The sequence below is a fragment of the Leptonychotes weddellii genome, chromosome 3 (assembly GCF_054177405.1).
Source record: "Leptonychotes weddellii isolate Sample4059 chromosome 3, ASM5417740v2, whole genome shotgun sequence".
Taxonomy (NCBI): Eukaryota; Metazoa; Chordata; class Mammalia; order Carnivora; family Phocidae; genus Leptonychotes; species Leptonychotes weddellii.
In genome coordinates, this window is record NC_138371.1 from 144,166,623 (window position 1) to 144,183,751 (window position 17,129).

General features: G+C 35.8%; 1 long non-coding RNA gene across 1 annotated transcript; it reads left to right on the top strand.

The window, feature by feature from the left end:
• Window positions 1–7,900: 7,900 nt before the first annotated feature.
• LOC145720820 (uncharacterized) lies at window positions 7,901–14,053 on the top strand. Its single transcript, XR_014144028.1, has 3 exons — window positions 7,901–7,973; window positions 12,586–12,835; window positions 13,971–14,053. It is a non-coding gene; the product is annotated as an uncharacterized LOC145720820 (long non-coding RNA).
• The last annotated feature ends 3,076 nt before the right edge of the window (window positions 14,054–17,129 follow it).

Genomic DNA, 17,129 nt, shown 5'->3' on the forward strand with positions numbered 1-17,129 from the left:
CCTTACTCATATATGATTTTTGTTTCTTTTTCCAAATATTAAAAGTTCAGGGTTTTAGACACAATGAGTTATTCTGAATTTAGATGCTGTAAAAAAATTTCCCCTCTTGAAAAAAAATGGGCATTAACTCTTTTATTTTTCAAATTATTCAAATGTCCAAGAGGTAAGTATTTTCTATACATATTTCCAATTTTCACTATTTTACATAATAAACACAGTGAATGTTTGTTCCAAGTACATGTTGAAATGCATGGCTATTTACTGTAGTATCAAGTCATTAATTAAAAAGAAACCATTTGTAGCATAGATTTAATAGTATTAAATTCTAATAGTAATAATAATAGCTTTTGGCTAGGCAGTGTTTCATGGATATTATGTCATTATCTTATTTAATTTCATAATAATGGTCCAAGATAAATAAAAATAATGATCAGATGAAACTGAAGGTAATACTATCTTTTAGATTGGGATATATGACCTCTTTATTCACTTTAAATTTCCCAAAGCATTTGTGATCACTCCGTAGAATCAGTGTACAAACTATAATCTGAAAGAAATCGGTGGTATTTTTACAGTACGTGAGCACAACCATCTGATTTATAGTTCAATCTGTTAATGCACTCTGTTATTAGGCCACCTGGCAGTTTTATGCATTGTGAATTTAAAGAGGAGCTCGATGTAACATAAGCTTTACAAGCTGGGGAAATATTATTGAAATGAAACATGAATGAGGACCATTTAAACAATAAAATAATGTGTATAGACTATATATTTTTTAGTTTTAGTTAATACGTGCCTTAGGTATAAATTCTGACATAAGTTGAGGTTCTTATGAGACTATAAAGATGAAATTCAAAATAAACTTATTATTGTACTATTGTTAATCATGTAGTATTCATGTGCTTATAGAGAAGCAAAATACAGCCACAAATTCCTCTGAAAAATTAAGATCGCATATCAACTACATTTTCTTTTAGTACTCACAGAAGTGTACTTGGGGAAATGGTGTCAGAATGAAAAGCCAGAATTGGGATGTGAAGAAACACCGTGTAACTTATTGACCATCTCTTTTATGACTGTTTTATTATTATTTAAGGAATTTGATCCACCATTGTGAAAGTACAAAATAAGGCCTGTACAAAGATAATCCTAGAAAATATGTCGGTAAGATTAAACAGTGTCATAACAGTGAATCTATATGAGGCCTGAAAAAAGCATCTACTGTAATGTGACACTATTCACCCTATATTTTTCTAAATATATCAATTAGCAGCTCATCTAATCCATGGGAAGTGTTATAGAATGAAAAATAATTCTTATGAAAAGTACTACAAATAAGCTGGATTCTTTACAGTTACCCATGAGATTCAGGCTTGGTTTATTCAATTTTATATCACTATTGAATTTCTCTTTAATTAAATTTGTGAATTAAAAGTTATGAGATAGTTGATATTTTTATTCAGATATTACACTACAATCAAACTGCATTGTCTGCATTAGGTTTTCCAAAGAATTTTGTGATATGATTCATATTTATATAATCTTAAAGCATATTTTCCACTATATATTTACTTTAAAATACATGCAAATGACTTAAAGGAAATTGTATTTTTGTTTATATAAACATATCTAATTTCTCTTATTTTTACAACTAGGAAATGTGAAAGATTAATAAAAATGTTATGGATTTTATATTTTGAATTATCAGATACTCCACAAATAATTTTGGAAAACAATGGCTTTTCAAATGGATATTTCTTCTCTAAAATTTATGGGGAAATATTAAAAATGCTTCTCACTGGGGCAGTATTTTTCAAATACTTAACTCTCAGGTGAAAGAGTAGAAGACAGTTTCTCACACATTGGAGGACAAAATCAAATATTTACAATACATCCAGAAACAAATACGCTATTACGCTTTTAACCTTAACGTTAACTTAATTATTAGATACTTGGATTCTACACCTTGACTCTGATATTTCTGTTTAATCTTTTGATTTTAGTATTTTAGTTTAAAGATTTTGATAATACAGCCTCCAAACATTTTCTTAATGAAGAAGAAAACTATGAAAATAAATGATCATTTAACAAATTAAATTCTCTTCAAAGATCAATCGAGGCATATTATTTGGGTCAATTTTCTGAGAGATGGTATTTAGACACTCCTTAGTTTGCCATATACGGAGGCAACTGTGTGTTTTCTGCCAGTCTAGTATGCCCTGAAGACTTTTGGTTTGGGAACTTGAGGGGGTCAAAGGATATGATAAAATTCATTTTACTGAAGTGTACTGGTTATGAAAATTGCTTGTTCCAGTGGGCGATTTCACTACTTCATTTACAGCATAAGTGCTCATTGTGCTTCCGCTGGCTGGGATCTGACCCCTATATTTCTCATTTTCCTTCTGAAATGTGGGTCAGCTAGTGTTGTCAGATTCCTTCTCTCCTGTAAAACATTTTCTTTTTAAATATTTGACACAGGAGCTTTCTAAAAGAACAGGTTAAAAAAAAAAAAAGTCCTGCTGGATGGCATTTATGACTCGGAGAAGTATCACTGCCATTGACCTCACAACTCTTCTTAAATAGTCAGAGAAGGGCAACAAAATCGTCAATTAGGCTTCCGGGGAACAGAATTCAGCCCAACACGATTCGCTTGGCAGCATAATCATGCAGATCTGGCTTCTACACGAGAGGCGCTCAAGCCTATAATAATGAGGGTTCAACAAATTTGAACTTCCTTTCTCATCAGCAGACTTGGAAGCTGTGGATTTGTTATACACTTATTAAAAGGTTTTGTAGCATTGAAATGTTACTTTGGGTATCAGTCTAAGTCTCTGATTCACGAACCAGAGGTCAGGCTTCTAGAGCTTTAAGAGTCCATTTCTGCTTTCACAGGAATAGTGGCTTAAAAATATATATGTATATATTAAAAAACTTAAAAAATATATGTGTGTGTATTTTTTTTCCTTTCTTCTGTTTTTTTCCCAAGGATGCATTTTATGTTTTTTATTTTTGAAGAGAGTATTGGTTGAAGGAGGATTTATCAGTATTTAGTAACCAGTACTAAAAAAACTGATACTCTTACTCACCAACCACTTTTTAGGATTTGGTATTCAAAACACTCACCAATAAGAATAAGAAAAAAATTCAATAATAAATTATAACTTGGTTTTCATATTTTACTAACCACCACAACCTTTTTATGAGTTAAATAAACACCAACTGTCCTTAGGCTAAGAAGAAAGTAATAGAAGGGAAATAGAATTAATACAAAATTCAAAGAAAATATATAGTCACTATAGTGTAGTAGAAAGAAATAAGATATGCTCCTCTTTTCTGCCAAGTCACCCTCCTAAAACTGGGCTGCAACACTTCAACTAGTATGGTGATACCCATTTAAAGTATTTTCCTTCATGGAGAAATTGTGTCTGGTCTTACCCAATACTAACCTGACCCATTTGTTTCATTTGTAAATGAAATTTTACCAGGTCTAGACCTGTTCCTCAAAGGGAGAGCCAGAGAAAGGGAGATGGGACCAAGGCCAATGGTGCTTGCTTGGTCTATAAGAGAAGAATTATTTCCCTTTCATGGAAAAGAAGCCAGTTATAATAATACTAAACAATAGAGGCCCACTGTAGTAATTGCCAGAAGATGAATTAGGAAATCAAAAGAATAACAACAGCTGGGCTGGGTCTTGTATTGGTCACCTATTGCTTTATTTAGTTCCCAGCCAGAATAGATCTCTTCTATCTTTCAGTATGATATATGTGCACAAAATCCCAACCACACGTTTGCATTGGTGTCTACATTCCTTATCCAATTAGTGTGATGATTTTATCACAGCAGTTATTTGAAACTGAATTTCAGAAGTTATTATCCAGGATGATCCCTGATCTCTGAGGATATATGCTGAGGTTGAACAAACTAGAAAAAAATACTTCAAAGAAAATTCTTATTACAAAATAACTACAATATTGATGTTTTAGCAAATAAAGCAGTAGAGCCAGATTTAGCCCCAATTGTTTCTGTTACCCAACTTGGTAATAGTTGAATAAACTCACAAGAAATGCCATGTATTAAGAAAAAAAGGAAAAAGGCTTGGCTATCTGTTGCAAAGATCTTGTGAAATTCTTCATGGAGCTTGTGCAACAAATTTGTGTTCAGGTGCAGGTATAGAAAACATACATCAAAATGGAATCACAAGCCTCAGTGTTTATATATAATAAAAATTTATGGTGGAGATATGTCTATATTCTTCTGAACACATAACTCCCCTTTGTGAAAAGATTAAAGTTATATTACAGCTGTTAGTGACCCAATAGGAATTGTTTTATTTTTTCATATGTACCTGTTATATGCAGATACATGGTCATATCTAAATTGATTGGCTAGCCAGAAGGAAATAAACTTTCCTGAAAAGTAAAACAAAAAACAAAAAACAAACCGGTACTCATCAAGACAGTATGGTACTGGCACAAAAACAGACACATAGATCAATGGAACAGAATAGAGCCCAGAACTGGACCCACAACTCTATGGTCAACTCATCTTCAACAAAGCAGGAAAGAATGTCCAATGGAAAAAAGAGCCTCTTCAACAAATGGTGTTGGGCAAACTGGAGAGCATCATGCAAAAGAATGAAACTGGACTGCTTCCTTCCACCATACACAAAAATAAATTCAAAATGGATGAAAGACCTAAATGTGAGACAGGAAGCCATCAAAATCCTAAAGTAGAACTCAGAAAGTTGCCATAGCAACTTCTTATTAGACACCTTGCCAGAGGCAAGGGAAACAAAAGCAAAAATGAACTATTGGGATTTCATAAAAATAAAAACTTCTGCACAGAGAAGGAAACAATCAACAAAACTAAAAGGCAGCCTACAGAATGGGAGAAGATATTTGCAATGACATACTGGATAAAGGATTAGTATCCAAAATCTATAAAGAGCTTATCAAACTCAACACCCAAAAAACAAATAATCCAGTTAAGAAATGAGCAGAAGACATGAATAAACACTTTTCCGAAGAAGACATCCAGAGGGCTAACAGACACATGAAAAGATGCTCAACATGACTCATCATCAGGGAAATACAAATCAAAACCATGATGGGATAGCACCTCACAACAGTCAGAATGGCTAAAACTAGAAACAACAGGTATTGGTGAAGATACCGGGAAAGAGGAACCCTCTTGCACTGTTGGTGGGATGCAAACTGGTGCAGCTACTCTGGAGAACAATATGGAGGTTCCTCAGAAGGTCAAAAAAAAAAGTTACCCTATGACCCAGCAATTGCACTACTAGGTATTTACCCAAAGGATAAAAAATACAGATTAGAAGGGGTAAATGCACCCCAATATTTATAGCAGCATTATTAGCAATAGCCAAACTGTGGTGAGAGCCCAGATGTTCATCAACCGATGAATGGATAAAGAAGATGTGGTATATATATACAAGGGAATATTACTTAGCCATCAAAAAGAATGGAATCTTGTCATTTGCAATGACATGGATTCTGCTAAGTGAAATAAGTCAGTCAGAGAAATACAAATACCATATGATCTCACTCATATGTGGAATTTAAGAAAGAAAACAGATGAGCATATGGGAAGGCTGGGGGAGAAAAAGAGAGAGGGACATAAACTGTAAGAGATTCTTAATGATAGAGAACAACCTGAGGGTTAATGGAGGGAGGAGGAGTTGGGGGATGGGATAGATCGGTGAAGGGTATTAAGGAGGGCACTTTTTGTGATGAGCACTGGGTGTTATATGTAAGTGATGAATCACTGAATTCTACTCCAGAGACCAATATTACACTGTATGTTAACTAAGTAACATTTAAATTTTTTAAAAAATAAAATAAATTAAATTAAAAATAAATTAAATATTTTAAAAAATGATTAATTTTGCCACATTTTTTATAAACCCTTACAGTGAAAGATGAAAGACTATATACCTAGACAGATTTACTGTTAGTCTATTGTAAATAGTCCGCAACTATTTTTAAAAGTTGGTTTATAAGAATTCCCACTCTTCTAATCTCACCTCTTGTTTTTCATTTTCTTTTCTTATCCTTAGGGTATGTGACTCAGCACAGAGTCTAGACTCCTACGCACCATAAATGTATTGACTTGGAATAATTGTTTGTATACATACATCCCTCATGTTTATTCCTTTATCAACAAGTTTCCTCAGGGTTTAGGGATTCCCTGAGAAGTATCTAGCTATAGGAGATAGAAATGTTGTCACCAATAGTTCTGAGTTGGTGTATTTTTAACTTGTATGCATCTTTTAGCTGAGTCACTTGCCCTGGGGAAGAGACAAGAAAATGAAAAGCAAAGAGCAGGGTAATAACAGTGGGAATTTTTACACATACTGGAAAAAAAAAAAAAAAGAATTTGAGATTATCTAGAGGAAATGTAGTGAAAGCAGCCCCTCATTGTTTCACGCTTTACTATCGTGTGTGTACAGATGGGGTGTCAGTCTTTCAGGTTCATAAACATTTTGGCACATGCACATTGCATAGCATATCAGTATAAGAAAATACATAAACTTCTGCCTTTTAGAAGCTGACAAACTAAAGAAGCAAGAAGTTATAAATTTTACTCTCATTGTGCCTCCGACATTCTGTTTGGTGTTATCATGTATATTATTTCACTGATCCCTAACCACGGGGACACCACCTATGACCACCTGCCCACTCTTCAGAAGAGAAAGCAGGACTGCTCTAATTTAGATTTGGTTTTTCCAGGCAGTGATGCCTTTCATCGAAACTAAAAATGCAACAGTGTCAAAACTGCACAAATTTAAAATAATTTAACTAAAAAAATAGGAAAACTAGTTAAAAAACTTGGAAAATTCTCTTTGGGGAGAGGCATCAAAGGCCAGACATAATTCGTCTGATCATTCACAGAGAGGCCTGCCTCTCTGCAAATGGAGAAATTCATAAATAAAAAAGCACAATTGACTCCTGAGCCCCTCTTCACAAACTTTAAGGCAGAATTGTCTTCTATGCATGTCCCCCAACAAAGGATTGATAAGAGAGAAGTATACATTAGGGGATTCATAAATGCCTTCCTCTAAGTTGAAGGTAAACCTGCCTGCCAGATTGAAAGTCTGGGAGTAAAGCAGCTGAAAGTAGGGAGGTTATAGCATAAAGCTCTGTTCCTTCTTGCTCCAACTTGTCTATAACAGCTTGAGCTGGGAATGATGCTAGACTCTGACCTCCAAAGCACAGGGGCTTTATCTTTATATAAAAACAGCAACCGAAAGCAACTTCATTTTCTGCAGGACTATATCTTCTTATCATCACCATGTGTTTCCTGTTGTCTAGGTTAGAGGAGCCAGCCTCTTTATTAATTAGACTAGATTGGCACATCTACCTTATGGGAAGCAAAATGATTTGCCCAAGTACTCACAGGCCCCGCGGAAGGACCAAGGAGCAGGTATTTGTAGCTGTTGCAGAGGATCCTAGATACGGATGATTGGAAACTCCCAGACCAGACCCAAGTAGTGTGAGATGGCCGCACGTCCCTGGAAGGAAGACTTCTAGAAGGCATGAAAACAGCTTGAGTCAGAGAAGAGGCACAGGATGTCCTCGTCCTGCCTCAGCACAGGCCAAGGGGACCAGGTAGAGATGTGATCAGTGCGGTTTTACAGAATTTGCTTCCCTAGCACACCTCTAGAGGTTTCAAATGGTTTCTTGAACGAGTCAGTCTTTGAAAGAACAGAGCAAGATGTGACAGCACCAAGAGATTTTGATGCACAGATGGCTTCCAAGCACCTTGCACTATCCTGGATGAGCAGCACTCGGATATCCAGCCACTGAGCACGTGACCAGGAAAGGCCCCCCCAGAAGGAAGCCAGATACCATTTTGGTCAGATGACTGACCAAAAAACGGAGAGAAGCCCATGCTGGAAGCTGCTGCTGGAGAGCCCTGTCGTGGGCAGGCATCCTGAGACACCCAGTGGACAGGTGGGTACAGGGAGGGCCCTACCTGGGATACTGGACTGCTCAGAGCTCTCGCCATCCCACTGTGTGCCAAGCTGCAGGAACAAGTGATTTGGCCGCTGTTAATCCGCTTACGGTCTTTGGGAGTGTAGAGATAGCTTACCGTTCGTGATGCTCCTTTCTTAAGAGAGAGAATGATTGTTCTTCAAACTCTGGAACAGGCTTCAGCCAATTAGGGATAGTCCCTGCATTGAATCCAACCTGGAGGGTTGGCTCAGGGGAAAAAAGCCATTATCAACAATTCCACCTGAAGATTCCTTTTAATGTAATTTTTAAATCTTTGTCTTCAAATGTTGACTCTTCAGATTGTCTCTATTAATTGGTAACACCAACTACTATATAAAATAGAATTACTCTGTCATTCCTCAAAGTCATGTTTGAATCACAGTGTCAATGTTATATAAGAGGTTTATTACAAAATTATCTGACTTCAAGTCTAATGAATAATTCCTTCAATTAATATTCACAATTGAAAAGAAAAGGAAATATTAGTGTGGGAAAAAATGGGAAAAATCAGTAAGGAGATACCTAAATAACAACATCAATATATATGCTGGTTCGTTCTTTTCCTTCCTGCTGAATTCTATGCCCTCACAGACTTCACACAAAGGGAAGAAAGTGAATATTGAATCAGGGGAATTTTTAAATTATGTAAAATTTCTGCCTGTAATAGTCATGTGTGGGGAAAAGTATACTATTATAAAACTTTTTAAAAAACGGTTATTATGATTATTATTCTCAGACAACTTGTGCTATAGAAAAGTTAAATTTGTCAATCTTAGAAGCAAAGCCAGTTCCAACAGCAAGAAGATCTGCACTGTGATGAACAAAAAAGATAATATGCTAGGGCTGTAGCTGTTCTGGATACTTCCCTAGAGTTTCGGGTGGTGGGTTGGAAGAGATAAAGGGATAAGTGGGGGGATAGTTTACAAAAGGCCATGCAACCTGACCAACTCACAGTAAAGACGGACAATCAGAAATGAACATTGGGTACTGGAAGGACTGTGGCTTTCTTCTTGTCTGATAGCAGCACTGGGGACAAACACAGGGATGCTGCCAATCTAAAGAGGGGACTTCCATGAAGTTCAAAGAAACTACTCTGAGAGAGGCAAGACGCTCAGTTCCAGGACAGACGAGTAGGAAGTGTCTAGGTTAGGAAGCTTAAGAAGTTCAAGAATCAACCAGAGACTTCGGTAGCTAAGGGCGCCAGCTTAGTAGACCTGGAGAAATATCCCAAAAGTCCAACCGACTTGACAGGCCACTTCCATGGTTTTGATGGTGAACTTGCAGCAGTGACTGACTAATCCTTACTCCAACTTAATCGATACTCTTCTCCGTTATTTACACTCAAAACTCCTGCTGCCTGTGGCGAGCCACTGCCCGACTCCCAGGTTTGTTTCTGAGAGCCCCACCCCAGGGTAGGAGAAGTTGTGGTTCAAAACGCTCTTGGGATCACAAATGTTGTAGTACTGTGGTTAGGAGAGGCCCTATGAAAGTCTGTATATACAGTTTTACAAATGCTTAAATGTTAATACAAATCAAGTACCAACAGAAGCTACACTATATATCAGTTCTTGCTCCTGAGAAATAGCCTAGGTTCTACCGCCACAAAAATTTAAATAAAATACTCATAAATGATTTTGCTTTATTTCATGAAGTTGCGTTCTCACATATTTTTCCCCCTACTCTTGTCCTTTAACCAAATAGTAGCGCTTAGAAGGGCACTTAAAAATAGAAAGTTTTAAGATTCAGAAGTATTGACTGCTGCCTCACAAATCCCACAAATGCAAATCTCAAATACTTGAGATTTAAGAAAGCTTTGCATAACCTCTGGTTAACGTTCCTGTCATACTGAAAAATATTTCTCTAATTCTCTCTCCAAAGCATAGGGTGGACTCTCCCAACAACCCAAGACCCGTCTGCAGACAGTTTAGTTCCTTCCCCCTAACAAAATGGAGAGTGTATTGAAAGGTCCAGTTTAACTTCCATTAGTTTCTTTTATCTCCTCTAAGGCGAAACCTTTTATCATCAGCTCTGAGGTGATGTTTACTGGTCTTTTACTTTTCCTAATACTCACCTTCATGTCTTTCCATTTATCTTCAATAGAGAAACTCACAAGTTGCTTATATTGGAAGTAAAATCCTCATTGCTGAGCAAGTAATTTGCTGGGTGCAATAGGATTTGCTTAAAAAGAACACAGAGCTTTGAAGGGATTACTCAACAGAGTAACTTCTTACTCAGGGGTTAATAATAATAGACAATAAATAACAATAAATATTGTCTATACTCTAATTATCTTCAAAATATCTTAAGTTTTTCGTAAACTATAATACAGTATAATTTTGTGGCATGTCCAATATCTAGCCCTGGAACACTGTTGACACTGAATGAGGTGGTTGGCTTGCATTTAGACTCCGTGTTGAAATTAAAGCACAGAGAGCTGAAACGGCTCAAGGTCAAGGTTCTTACAATGTAGTTTCTCTATCTTGATCATAGAAAAAAATTAATTTACTGGTTACTTCTGCTTAGAGTTGTAGCTTTCTTTCCAGACTACAGCAATATCCAAGAGTAACTATGGCAAATCAAGAACATTCTTTGGAAGGATAAATGAAGTTCTAGGCTCAGAAGTTGTGCCAAAGCAACTCAACCCCAATGTTCATTGACTCAGCATTTCTTCACTGACATTCCTATCAAATTTTTCCTGTGCTGAAGAATACTCAGAATAGTATACTTGCAATAATTAGAAGGTTTACCTAAAATCTCCATAATTCAGGTAAAAATAAATATTTTGTTAGATATTTCAAGTGATCTATTTGTCTTTTAAAAAATGACAACTTAAAAATACCACTTTACAGTGAAAAGTAAAAGATTCTGAATCATACTCAATGGGCTATAAATATCCTGTCTTTTCTTTCTCTAAATTATACTTTCCATTTGTTTAACATCTAATTTAGTTCTATAAATATCCAATACCATTTTGATATTTGCTCAAATGTGCCAAGTACTGACCTCTTTATCAAATTAGGTCTGTGATCAAATCAGGGAAAAAATAATACACTTAAATCCTTAATATTTTTGTTATTTCTCCAGCAAAACAAAGCAGTTAATCTTTAAATGTTCTAAACCTTTCTAGAACTCTGTGGTTTTTGGTAGACTTGGCAATCAAAACTCTTTAAACCATGTGCCTTAAAAATATCCTCAATGCAGTTGCTTATAAAATTAAATAAACTCAAATAATATATTTCAGAATTTAAAATTATAACTTCATTACGTTTTTAGGGAAAGTATATTGATGATAACTAGGTAAGAATGTTTGTATTAACAATTTATTTGCAGAAGACTACTTAGAAATTTTATCTCAGAAATATTTTTAAAAGTACAAAGAGCCTTTAAAACTTATAAATACAAGACAACCTCATTGTAAAACTTTTAGACAATATAAAAAGTTAGAAAGTAAAAGTCATCCTTCAGAAATAACCATTATTAATATTCTGTACATTTTATCCTTTCATAATTTTTCAATACACAAATAACACACACACACACACAACTCCCACCTATCCTGAAACTGGAATCAGCTGATTCATACTGTTTTGTAACCTGCTTTTTTTCCACTTAGACATTTATCACACATCAATTATAATTTTCAATATTAGTTAGGTATTTTTGTTATATGGGCCATAAGTTATATTCAGATTTCTCTCTAATGGATATTGAGTTTGTTTCTCCTAGAAGTTTTCTTTTTCTGTTTTTAATTTTGTTAGAAAACCAATTTGCCAATGAACAGTGACCTGGATGCTCAAAGGGGATTTGCATTTAAAATTAAGATCTGTCTACACTATATTTCTAGAAAATTTATATTCCATTTAAATCAATAACATTTAAGAAATTCTGAGTTCCCAGGTCTTTCCTGGATGTTTGCATGTATCATTTCATCTAATTTAGAACCCAACTCTCCTATCCCTAGTTTTACAAACAATAACCGTGACACTGAAATTTTTCCTATAGAAGTAACATTTAGTTAGTAGCAACCCATAATTTCAAGGCACATTTCAGTTTTAAAGGTGTTCTTTCACTATTTCATATTATCTAACTGGTTTCCTAAAAAGCAAGTGTAAAATTATAACAATAGTGTTGTATTTATTGACTCCTCGGACTCCAGCCTGAGAGGTAGGTACCAGTTTTATTTGCTTCCGTTTACGGATGATAACCCTGAAGTTGAGGGCTGTTAATGACCTTGTCCCTGATCCAGCAACAGTGGTACCGTGTGACACAGCCTCTGCTTCCACGCTGTGCTCTTTCTGCTCTACCATGCCGCTGCTGGGAGAACAGAAACTTGGGCTGGGTCTAGAAAATAACTGGAATAACCCTGTAAGGTTTCATTCAATCATGAAGTTTGTGTGGGAAAGTGAGTTTTCCAGAATGACTATTTATATTGATCGAGTAAATCAGATAAACTTTGTATCTCTCCTTCATTTTCTGCTCCATGCAGGAAGTGTGTGGCACGCTCAGATAGAAATAAGCCCTTTACAGAAATTTGTCCTGGTGACTACTTTTATGATTTTTCTCACAATAGGCACATGAAATCTGGATTGTAATGCAGGGGGAAATCAACTCATCTCCAGATTTTTTCTGCATTGATGGTTTATGTTCCTCGGGATTCTACGAAGATTTTCAAGAGAATTCTTGTGAAGCAGGAAACCTACATTCTAAATTTTTATATAACTATCCTACATCATTATACTAAAAAAACTAAGAAAGATACACACTGAACTCTGATAATTATTTTCATTTCTTCTTATGAAGAGATATCATAACCTTTTCTGGTAAGTCTAAAGGGATTATTCAGGTACAGATTGGATTGTCTTCTTGGATCTCACTTGATTCTCATTCCTCTCAGGCTGAGATATCCACTTTTTGTTTTAAGGCCCAACTTGTGGTCTCATATATGTCTTAATCTTCATTTTTCTCTATTGTGTAACATGGCTGCTTTCTCTGCCTTGTTATGCTCAGTAAGTGCCATCTTTCTCTTGGTAACTGGATTCTTTCTGCTCCATGAGGTGCTTCTGGGCCCAGGGAAAACGGGAGTGGGTGTTTTGAAATCTATTTACAACAAAGACTTTCCCCTCCTTTGAGTCCAAACCTCAAACCAATATCCATGCAGGCAATCCTATGATACTTTGTGAGCAACACAATTTAACATCTCCAGGCCATAAGAGCACAAGTATTATAATGTATTACTTCATAACCGTTATCTTTTACCATTGACCTTTGAGCAACACACAGGCTGGGGTGCCAAACCCCCATGCAGTGGAAAATCCATGTATAACTTTGGCTCTCCAAAAACTTACCTACTAATAGCCTACCGTTGACCAGAAGCTTTACTGATAACATAAACAGTCAATTAACACATATTTTGTATGTTATATAGGTATTAGGTACTGTACTCTTACAATAAAATAAGCTAGAGAAAAGACAATGTTAAGAAAACCAGAAGGAAAAGAGAACACGTTTACAATACTGTACTGTATTTATTAAAAAAAAAAAAATCCATGTATAAGTGGACCCACGTAGTTCAAACCCCTGTTGTTCAATGGTCAACTCTATTTCCAAGAAATGGAAATGAAATTAAAAACATTTTTTGCAGGGGCGCCTGGGTGGCTCAGTCGTTAAGCGTCTGCCTTTGGCTCAGGTCGTGGGCCCAGGGTCCTGGGATTGAGCCCCGCGACGGGCTCCCTGCTCTGCGGGAAGCCGGCTTCTCCCTCTCCCACTCCCCCTGCTTGTGTTCCCTCTCTCGCTGTCTCTCTCTCTTTCTGCCAAAAAATGAATAAAATCTTTAAAAAAAAACAAAACATTTTTTGTAGTGTCTTACCTTGATTTGTTTTGATATATGTATTATTGGCATATATTGTAAATTTCTGTATTATAATACTCAATATATTTTATGTGTGATTTTTCCAGCAAGGCTGAGCCTCTCATGGCTCATTTACATTAACGTCCCCAGAAGCCAATGCCTGACCCATCCGTAGTGGTCAAGAAAAGTCTGACGAACATAAGAGTGAATGGATGAATTGAGAATGTTCTTCTGTGCTCCTAAATAGTCAATTTCATTAAAATGGTAGCTTCAAATCAAATTTCAGTTACCCTAGCCATTTTAGAATGGATGATCCTACATATTCTAGAGAATTAGTTCTTATATTTCACAATATTCTACGGTAGATTTTAATGTAAAATTGTAAATTTGAAAACAGAAAAAAAGCCAAAGTAATAAAAGAATTCAACAATATATAACTAAAAACAGGCATGGTTCCCTTCAGCAAGCTTTCCTATTCAAATCATTTCAGTAAATAAATATTTAACAAGCAATAAAACTGATGGTTATATTTACATGGCAGTCAATTTATGTTCTACAAAAGCTAAATTCCCCATCCCCAATAATACTTTATATTCCTTGACATTAGTCTACAACAAATGGCACACTTGTGCTAAAAAAAAAAAAAAGAAAGAAAAACCCATAATAAAAACCATTCACTCTGCCAAATATGTCATTACATTTTTTTTCTGTTCAGCTGCCAGATGTATTGCATTATATTATCAAATTGATAGATCTAGTGTTATTTCTACATTTACCGTTTTACAACAACAAATAGAAATATAAGGAAGCTTTGGTAACAAATCTTGCTTAATATGTATGTGCAGTAGACAGTTTGTCTAAGAGAAAAATATAACTGATGACAGATTTCATTTCAGTCTGCTAGTGCTTATTAAGATGTCTACAAACAAAAAGCCATATCTGGGTACATCTCTTTCTGCAAACAAAGGAAAGTTTTAATTGCTTTAATCAGCATTTGCATTGTCTTTGTGGTGACATAGAAAAACAATTCAGGTCTAATCAGGAAATGTCTTCCAGAGGAAATTCTTCAGCTTAGACTTTAAGTGAAGCTAATAACATATTTTCTATAATTCTTGAATAAAGTTTAACAATGTAATACTGTGCTGACTTCTATTTAAATTATTCCTAAGCCAATAATAGAAAGACTGGTGCTGTTTTTTGGTATGTCCTTATTAGGAATATCATTTTCAGATATGAAGATGGTTCCTATAAAATCACAAAGCAGACTGATTAATCAACCCCAAGTTCAGCATTACATATTTTTTTCATCAACAATGTCTTAAACATAAGGAGGTCTTTGCTTCCCAGGTATTCTTTTCAATTCAGTTACTCAAATGCGTACTACATCCTTAATAGATGAAAGACATTATTATAAGTTAAAAACATATTAAAAGGAACAGAAGCATCTTCATTAAGTTTACTGCAATCTTCAATAACAACCCCAGATCACGTCTTAGTATCTCATATACATCAACTGCGTTCTGTAAATACTGCAATGACTCCATTCAGAAAATAAAGGCAATCATTAATGGGTAGATAATGCAAAATGCAGTATAGAACAGAAAGAGGGCTTCAAAGTTGGGCAGAACAAGTTTCAAAGCTTTCCTCAGTCTATCTCATTTGAGTCATGTAAGCTTGGGCAAGTCATTTCTCATCTCTCTGGGTCTCAGTTGACTCATTTGTAAAATGGAGATTCATTCAGTTTTCTTCAACAAAAATCACTGAGCCTCTCCTGTGGACCAGGCACTGTGTTGGCATTCGGGACACATATGCCCTGTCCTCAATTAGCTTCCATCTCCTGTGAATATGCATATTAGCCCAATAATCACACAAGGCAACAGGGTGATCCGAGAGTACCAAGGGTTACACAGGAGAGAGTCACCGTTCATTTGGGGCCTATGTCCTCAGAAGCTGTAATTTATAGTAAATGTGAAACTGAGTCAGTGATTCAGAACCGTTTTCCTGGAAGAAAGACCTGAAAGTGTGGTGTGCGAGAAATGTTCTGCATACGTTGAAATGGATTTAGCTTTACATTTCTTTTCAACTTTCTCGGTGTCAATAAATTTAACACGAGAAGATGAAGTCCCAAGTCATGGCTATACTCTGCTACAAAAGATTGTGTGACTTTGGACAAATTACTTAATCTCTCTGTGCCTCAGTTTGCCCAGTTTTAAAATAAGGACTTACCTCATAGGCCTGTTATCCAGATCAAATAAGGTAATATTTATAAAATTCTTAGAACAGCACCTGACATGTAAGTGTTCTTGTTGTTTTTGTTAACTGGTAGTCATGGGAGTCTGTCCCATGAGACAAAATGCTAAAAAAACAAAACAAAACTTTAAACGTCCATGCCTTCTATTTTAACAAAGAAAATCAAAGATTACATAAAGGCATTCTATTCTTTCCTGGTGTTGAGAGAAGGGAGGGCTTTTTCTCGAGACTCCTCTTTCCACCTTTCTACTCTGGGTTGGGAAAGCCATGCTTCCCTGGGAACAGGAAAGCCATGTGGGGAGACTCTGGTCATGATGGAAGGTGGCTGGGGCAAATGTACCTGAGAGTCCGATCATCCTCCTGTGACTTCCTACCTAGAAACTCCACAGATACCAGACATCAAGATAATTGGGAAAAGAGCTTTGCTTTCAAAGAGCCTATGCCCTAGTTGGGGAGAAACACAAAGCAACAAAACAATGCACATTCCAACATAATAGCATTTATGAAATAATCTACATGGTGATCAGCTCTGTGAATATAAAAATCAGGCCTTATTTATCTTTATGTCCCCCAGAGCCTGATAGTAATGCTCAATAAATATTTGCTGGATTGAATTGAATACATTAACAAGTACAAACAGAGTCTGAGCAAGTCATTGCCAAAAGAATGCCACGTCAAAGAATGATCCTAGTGGAACTCTGGGGTCCCCATTGTAACCCTGGTAGACATGGGGAGCCCTCAGCTCCTGAGGAGCCCATCTACTGGGAAGCCACTAAGGGCCCATGAAGCCAGACGGTATACATTCAGGTACCATTCGACAGTCTGGAGAGTCTACCTAATTTTTAATACATTTCATAATGAAATGTTTCTCCCTGCTAATGAGATGTCCATTGTTTTCAGTGAATGATTTCATAAGTAATTTGATTTATAATTAAAGCAATGCTAACTATTACCAATTTCATGCCTTAATTTATTCCTGCAGAATTAAACACTTCCCGAAATGTAAATATTAGTGT